Raw genomic sequence first — 8217 nt, 5'->3', positions numbered from 1 at the left:
GGAGTCCACTGTTGCAGATATAGACACCTCAAAGATGTCCTCTGTTTATTGTCCTGGATTACCTTTCTTGAAGGTAGATTTATGATTACCCTTTTCACCAGTCTTCCAGCCATCAGTAACTACCAACTACCAGTAACTATTTGCTGATTAATATTGATATAATACTAGTTTTAACATGTTGCTTCTGTACATAGTCAGGAAACAGCTCAAATAAATACATTTTTAATAACACTAAACCCCGAATTGGATCGAATCGATTAAATCGAAATAAATCGATTCTTAATCTTCAGAATCGGAATCGGATCGATTCTTGGAATTTGAATCGATACCCAGCCCTACTGGTTACTAAGTAACGCGTTACTAACATCACTGGTGACGTCACAATTAAATACTATAAAAGGAGCGGCCGCTGTTTCAAATGACAGTTTGAAGACGGTTTTGATAATGCTTTCTGCGACCTACGCAATCACTTGCTTCGCAATGCTTTATGCGATATACCTAATCCATTGGGCTGCGAGAGAACTCCTGAGGAGGGTAAGTTCAAGTTCCTTTGAGAATTCCTAGCTCCTCGGTTACATTTTAACTATATAGTAGGTCTAATTACAATTCAGGGTGTTGCAAAATAGAATGTGTAAATTATTGATCCAAAATGACCATTTTGCCGTCACTGGCTTTCATGTACCTGCGTTCATGATGCTGTTTTACGTCAGGGGCGGAGTCAGGTAATTTTATGGGGAATATCGTCTTTAGCTTTTGGTGTGATTAAGTTTGAGGGATTAAAACCATCTGAGGACATTATTACAATCGAAATCTCTGACCAATACTATTCTCACCTTTAGCGGTTGCAAAAAAAACATAAATTTTCTCCCAAACTAGTTCAGATGTCCACAGCCTGTATATCTATGTCACAGTGACAGAAAAAATATCATTCTACAACGTATTTTACGCATGATGTAGGCTTACTTAAGATAGCTGAGAAAGTATGTGACAAAACGCATGAATTTAATTTGATATATATATAGGCCTATAGGCCTGATATATAATATAGGCCTATCTCATTAACATAATTATCTGTAATTTCTGAAGTGATGCGCTGGTAATAGATTGTCTGCTGGGTGGTTTTGAACTATCGAGTGGTCATTTCTGTATTATACATTTTAAGAGAGAGCTGCTACTAAGTATTCTGCCGATCCTTGTGTGATAGATTTGGTAAAAGTATTAACCTTTCTGTTCCTCAGCTAAGAAGGGCTCCCAGTGACGCCCCGGCTCCCAGTGACGCCGTCCGGGCTCGCCGTGTCGCCGCCTACCGTGTTGCCGCTGCCCATGTTGTCGCCGCCCGTGACGCTGCCCGTGACGCTGCCCGTGACGCTGCCCGTGACGCCGCCCGTGACGCTGCCCGTGATGCCGCCCGTGATGCCACCCGTGATGCCACCCGTGACGCCACCCTTGATGCCGCCCGTGACGCCGCCCGGGCTCGCCGTGTCACCGCCTACCGTGACGCCGCTGCCCGTGTTGTCGCTGCCCGTGACGCTGCCCGTGATGCCATCCGTGATGCCACCCGTGACGCCACCCTTGATGCCGCCCGTGACGCCGCCCGGGCTCGCCGTGTCACCACCTACCGTGACGCCGCTGCCCGTGTTGTCGCTGCCCGTGACGCTGCCCGTGATGCCATCCGTGACGCCGCCCGTGATGCCATCCGTGACGCCACCCTTGATGCCGCCCGGGCTCGCCGTGTCGCCCCTGCCCGTGTTGTCGCTGCCCGTGACGCCGTCCGTGACGCCATCCGTGATGCCACCCGTGACGCCACCCGTGATGCCACCCGTGACGCCACCCGTGACGCCACCCGTGACGCCACCCGTGACGCCGCCCGTGACGCCACCCGTGACGCCGACCGTGATGCCACCCGTGATGCCACCCGTGACGCAGACCGTGACGCCACACGTGACGCCACCCGTGACGCCGACTGTGATGCCACCCGTGACGCCGACAGTGACGTCGTCGAACGTGACGTGGTCACCCGTGAACTCGTCACCCCTGACGTCATCGCCCGTGACGTCGTCGAACGTGACGTGGTCACCCGTGAACTCGTCACCCCTGACGTCGTCGCTCGTGACGTTGTCACCCGTGAACTCGTCACCCGTGAACTCGTCACCCGTGACGTCGCCACCCGTGTCGTCGCCACCCGTGTCGTCACCCAAGCAGCCGCCCGTCAACCAGGCGCCCGTGGCCGCCGCCCATGGCCGCCGCCACCCGAGTTCCTGTGGTCGCCGCCGCCGCCGCCCGGGTTCCCGTGGTCGCCGCCGCCGCCGCCGCCCGGGTTCCAGTGGTCGCCGCCGCCGCCACCGCTGCCCGGGTTCCCGTGGTCGCCGCCGCCCGGGTTCCCGTGGCCGCCGCCAGAGGAAGAATAGTTAAATATTACTCTGCCAGAGGAAGCCCAAAGTACAGGGTTTTCAGGTGAGATTTAGTGTGGTAATATTTTACCAAAGACCTAATGTGTTACAGTTATTCATTGCTCTCAGTATAATTTTCTATAATTGATCAAATCAGATTTGGCATTTGATGAGGTGAATGGTGAAGATGAAGAGAGGGACAGTGTTCCAGAACTTCCCACCAAACCGATCAGGTGATTCAGGGTGTCCTGTGAGTCTTTCCAGCTTGAGGGTTTCAGTGCCACCGAAGTCACAGGCAGCGGACGTGGGGCTGGAGTGTCTTAAGCTCAGATCCAAGGTATCTGTTTTATTCTTTAAAATGTCTTCCATTTATACCCAGTCACCCTGTTAGCTGTAGATTTTGCTCTTTTGAATGTTCAATTGTACATTTATATGTTAGTGTCTGAATCATATGTTGAATGGTTGTAATCTTAATTGTCTCCTCTCTGTATAGAAACGGACAAACGATCTGTGTGTTCACACGGAGGACCAGACAGCGGACACATGTATTCCAGATGGTACTTGTTAATATTTTACTGTTCTAACTTGTGCAATGTTGTAGTGTAAGCATGAGCTACTAACAGGTTTATCTGAGATGGTCTAAAGGAGTAAATAAGTAGGGGACCATTTTTGTCAGCGTAATTCTTCAGACCCTATTTTAGTTGTGCAGCATGAAATATAAAAACCTTTATTACACCCAAATCCCTCTTTCACAGTCCTATGGCCTTTAAACATAATTTCTTATGCTATTTTTCTGTACAACTTTAATCTTTTACAGATATTGAATCTTGCAGTGTTGAGGCAGTATCTTCACCTAACGAGTCTGTGTTTAGTGGACTTGCCTCAGCTTTCTCAAGGATCTGTGGAATGTGTTATGAAAATCATAAATAAAGTTTTTTGTTTACAGTAGATTGGTCTGTTGTTTCTAATTATGTCCTTCTGCATCAACAAACACGCTACGCTGAGGTACCGAAGAGAAGTTGAAGTACAACAAATGCGAGGAAGATCACCAACTTAAATGAAAATTTAAAAAACGACAATAAATAGACTGCTCCTTGTTCATTAATCTACTGAATCATGTGACAAACTCATTCAATGGTCAATTTCATATCGGTTCTGATCCATCATTTCTAACGCCCTTGAATGAATGGACGAGTTTGGGAGTATAATACTGACTGAAATAGTGATTCAATGACAAAATGCTGCCATCTACAGGGCGGAATGGATATAAAGTATTGCGAGATAATAATGTCTTTAATTAAAGAACTCGGGCAAACAAGATGAAATCTACCATGTCCTTTCATTGCGGAGGTTTTTTTTTTTTAAATCATTATAACAATATCAGTTTGTGTAATCATTTTCTAATTTATATAATCAATTGTTTAGCTCGATAGTTTATAATCAATTATCTAGTTTTTATTGTAGGTTTGTATATGAATATATAATATGAATATATTTATATAATATGAATTATATATATATAAATTTCATATTATACATATATATTAGGGCCAGATGGAGGAGTTGGATCCGCTGTGGCGACCCCTAAACGGGAATTGCCGAAAGAAGAAGATGATTATATTAATGGTGGGCCGTTAATGGCGTTAACGCCGATAACTGCCCACCACTATATATATATATATATATAGGGGTGGGACGCGATCAAAAAAATTATTCGAATTAATCAGAAGCTTTGTAATTAATTAATCAAAAATTAATCGCATTTTTATCACATTTCAGTATTTAACATGAGAAATATTAATTTAATTTGAATGATGAATGAATCAATGAACATAAGCATAAACTTCAACATCTTGTTTATTTTTGCACCAGTCTACAGGGGTGGGTTTCCCGAAACGTTCGTAGCGCTAAGTATCCTACTTCTTAACCTCGTACGTTTTATACGAGGTTACGAAGTACTTAGCGCTACGAACGTTTGCAGAAAACAGAGCAAACAGTTTTCAGAACACTGGAAATTCTGACCAAAAATGTTGTTTAATTTTGGGAGTTTTGCTCAGGATATTGGAAGAATAATGGAAGTTTTTTAATACCATTTTAGATTGTATACTTTTTCTTTAATTTCCCAGGCCTCTGCCACAGGCATCTCCATAGTCAATCAATCAATCAATCAAAGCAGCTTTACAAGTGCCGAGTCATAGCCCCCAGTGAGCAAGCCAAGGGCGACAGTGGCCCTAGACAGTTCCTAGAAGTGGTCTTCTGCATGCCCAAAGCAAATGACTGGATCTTCCATTCATCATCTATAATATGAGCCGTCACACCAAGATAATTCTTGTTGCTAACAGAGGTCCAGTGATCTAAGAGCCACATTTGTGGCGCTCTTCACAATAACTTGTTTTACTTCCCTTTCCTCATCATACAGCTGCTGGATTTTCTTCGACATTGTCTTTCTGGACGGCAGTTCGTAACACGCATCAGTTGACGCAATTTGCAGCGCTTATTCTAAGTCTTTAACTTCGACCACAGAGAGCGAACAACACTGCAAATAATGTGACGCGTCATGTATAAACGCGTGCGGAGTCGCGCGCTACGGCCACTCGCGAAAATTTAATCCAGTCCTAATGGTCAAATGAAGGTAATTTAAAAACCAGGACATCACTTAAAAAAAACCCGGGACGCCCGGGACAGGATGTGAAATTCTGACGTTTGGTCACCCTATCGTACTAGGAATACATTTATTTTATTGAAATGTTATAACGTTATCATTCTAATGTCAGCAATATATACAATACAATATATGAAACATTTTATATTTACACCTAACAAAAAACTACAGTACTGCAGCATACAGAGGGTAGTGCATGAGGTGTCATGCAACTGTGTCCATCAAAATCCCAAATGGATATGCATTCCCATAAATGTCAAATTCACTGACTTAATATAATCTGAAGATCCTTAAGCATTTCCATTTGTAATGCAAGATTAAATTACCTGGAAATATTTATAGTGTTTTAAAGCATGGGATAACTAGGGTGATGTATATGGTTCAGCTTATGGCACTAAAGTAACATGACCTAGAATTATTTATGCACACACACAAACCTATTACAATACACATATGTTGTGCCAATATGTTAAATGAATATACTGACATGATTCTCCATCTAAATACTAAATACAGCAACTTTGGTTTGACCAAGTCAGGTGATTCTGTGTGAGATCGACAATGTAATTATAGCTGATTGGTAGAACGTGTTGAAATGAGCGCAAAATCTCTATCACAATATACTTCTTAACTAACAGTATAAGGCAACAACCTGTGGTGACATAAGCATTTACAGGCTTCAGAAACCTATAATGGTCTGTCATTTGTGCTCAGCTTGAAGTAATGAACTGATGGCAGTGTCCTGTAACGAACATCAGTCAGTAACATATGTTGTAAATACCATCTCTCTCTTACAATGCTGGGAAAGTTTTTATAGTTTAATGTATCTTTATTCACCTACAAAATGACAAGCTGTATGTCTTAAACTTCACTATGACTTTTTAAAATTATTAGCTGGAATATGTTGCTCCGTAATAATATAATATAATATAGTAGCCCAGCTTAATGATTAAGACATGAAAATATTAACAAAAGTTGGATAACTGAAGATATTTTGATCAAAGGTTTACTCTGTAAAATGTAAATACAATAAAAGACCAAATACAATAAAAAAATTAAAGTTTTGTTGTTTTTAGAATTTTTTTTTCATTCATAAGAATTTACTTACTGAATGATTAGAGACAATGCTAGCTAAAGTGGCGACACTAACTACATTATTAAGCTAGCTTAAATTTTACTGGTCAGATGAGGTCCAATATTTCATATGATAGTAATCTAGCTAAATGGATTATGACTATAGAGCACTCTGTCACGTTGAGGACCCTGGCCCCTCCCCTTTGGGCGTGTGTTCACGTAGTCCGCGTGTCATCGTCTGCGTCTGTGGATACTCGTGATGGTGGTTCCGTCTAGTGATTATCCGTCTCACCTGTGCCTAGTCTCGTCATCACGTGGGGCTAATGTGGTTTGTCTACTTAATGTGCGTTCGCGCAGTGTCCTGTGCTCGTCGTTGTCTATGTCTGCACATATCTGTGTTTATTAAATGTTGCACGTGCGCTAGAAGCGCGATCTACGTCTTTAAATTAAAGTGACGTCTGCTGCAAAGAGGATTCTGTGTCTCATCCTTACCGGCGCACCCATCGTCACAGAACGACGAGCCGTGAGAGACACAAATGCCAGGCTACAAGGGCAAGCAAAAGAAGGGCAAGAAGCCCAGTAAGCGGCATCACCGCTCTCCATCTCCTCGCCCACGCCGCACAGGTCCGCCGACTCTGGCGCAACTGCAGCAGGATCCGGAATGCTCCTACCTGCTGTGTGCGGCCCGGGAGACCGCTATTCCCGAGTTGGCACGGGAATACCGCCAGACAGCGGTCCGAGTGTGGCGAGAGAGGCACCCCTCGCCTTCCCGGGGACTCTCGCCCCTACGGGTAAGCGTCCCGGAGTTTTACGAGGCAGGGACGCCGCCTGAGGAGGAGAGGGAATCACCTCAACATGCGACGCCACGCTGACGTCGGAGCAGCTGGAGCGGGACCCGCAGTGCGCCGACCTGCTGCGGATGGCTAAACAGGCGTCCAGCCCCGAGTGGGCGGTGGTGCTCCGACAGGAGGCGGTTAAGGTCTGGCTGGCCAGACACCCGTCTCCTCCCCGCGCCCTCTCGCCGCTGAGGGTGGGCTCGTGTGTCTTTGGAGCCACCGAGTCCACCCCAGAGAGCGAGTTCGGGGAGGAGAACGTCGATGAGGAGGAAGAGGAAGCCTACCCTCCGTCGCTGTACGACGCCTCCACCGTTGACTACGGGGGAGAGGGAGAGGACTACCCCTCGTCGGAGGACTCCGCCTCCACCGTGGACTACGGTAGGGAGGACGAGGATTACCTCCCTCCGCCCGTGTGCCTCTCTCGCACCGCAGAGAAGGGTGAGGAGGAGGAGGGCTCCTATACTACGGAGGAAGAAGAGAGCCCTCCCCCCTCAGAGAGGTCTGCGGAGACCGTAAGAGGGAAGCGGACGCCCTCTTCCGCTCGCTCCAGAGACAGTGCTATGGACTGCTCCCGGGGTGGCAGCCCGAAGCAGTCCATGGAGTGGAGTCGGGGAGAAGAGGAAGAGGAGGAAATGGAGACCGAAGGGGACCACCCACACGGCCCGTTCGGTCAGTCCGTCAGCCGCGATGCACCAGGCGCGTACGCCAGCCCCGGCGCTCCTGGCACGTCCGCCCGCCGCGCTGCTCCTGGCACGTCCGCCCGCCGCGCTGCTCCTGGCACGTCCGCCAGCCGCGCTGCACCCAGTGGAGGGATCGCAGCGAAGGCAGGAGGGAGACTGCCCAACGCAGCACCAGCAGCGCCGGATCTCTCTCCTCTACTCGCGCTCCTCCTGGCGCGAAGCCTGGCGCCCGTTATGTGTTTGTCTGTGCCAGTGTTCGTCAGTCTTCCCGTATGTGTGCCGAATCCCCTATTCCCGTTTGTTCCTCTATGTGTTAATGTACCAGTGTGTGTGTTCGTATCTGTTCCGTTGAGTGTGTCTAACGTCTTTTCCCCCGTCTTCCCAGGGAGGGTGCGCTAGGCGATTCGTGAGGGACGCTTCGCCAAGGGCAGTCACCTCCCAGACGCAGGACTGAGCGCATCGGATCCGCCCATCGTCGTGGGTTCGGGGCACTCGGTCCTGTTGTTGGCACCCCGGGACGGGTAGTGCCCTTGGAGGGGGCGTCTGTCACGTTGAGGACCCTGGCCCCTCCCCTT

The 8217-nt window shown here is 47.3% G+C and overlaps 1 long non-coding RNA gene across 2 annotated transcripts; it reads left to right on the top strand.

Moving 5' to 3' along the window:
* Nucleotides 1–2339: 2339 nt before the first annotated feature.
* LOC143508920 (uncharacterized) lies at nucleotides 2340–3305 on the top strand. Of its 2 annotated transcripts, XR_013129537.1 has the most exons (4): nucleotides 2340–2454; nucleotides 2548–2727; nucleotides 2884–2947; nucleotides 3208–3305. It is a non-coding gene; the product is annotated as an uncharacterized LOC143508920 (long non-coding RNA). The 2 variants fall into 2 exon arrangements; XR_013129536.1 differs by lacking the exon at nucleotides 2340–2454 and having other exon boundaries at nucleotides 2511–2727.
* The last annotated feature ends 4912 nt before the right edge of the window (nucleotides 3306–8217 follow it).

Source organism: Brachyhypopomus gauderio, chromosome 2, assembly GCF_052324685.1.
Source record: "Brachyhypopomus gauderio isolate BG-103 chromosome 2, BGAUD_0.2, whole genome shotgun sequence".
Lineage (NCBI taxonomy): Eukaryota > Metazoa > Chordata > Actinopteri > Gymnotiformes > Hypopomidae > Brachyhypopomus > Brachyhypopomus gauderio.
The sequence above is the reverse complement of the archived record's forward strand: the minus strand, read 5'-3'. Positions and strand labels throughout refer to the sequence as shown.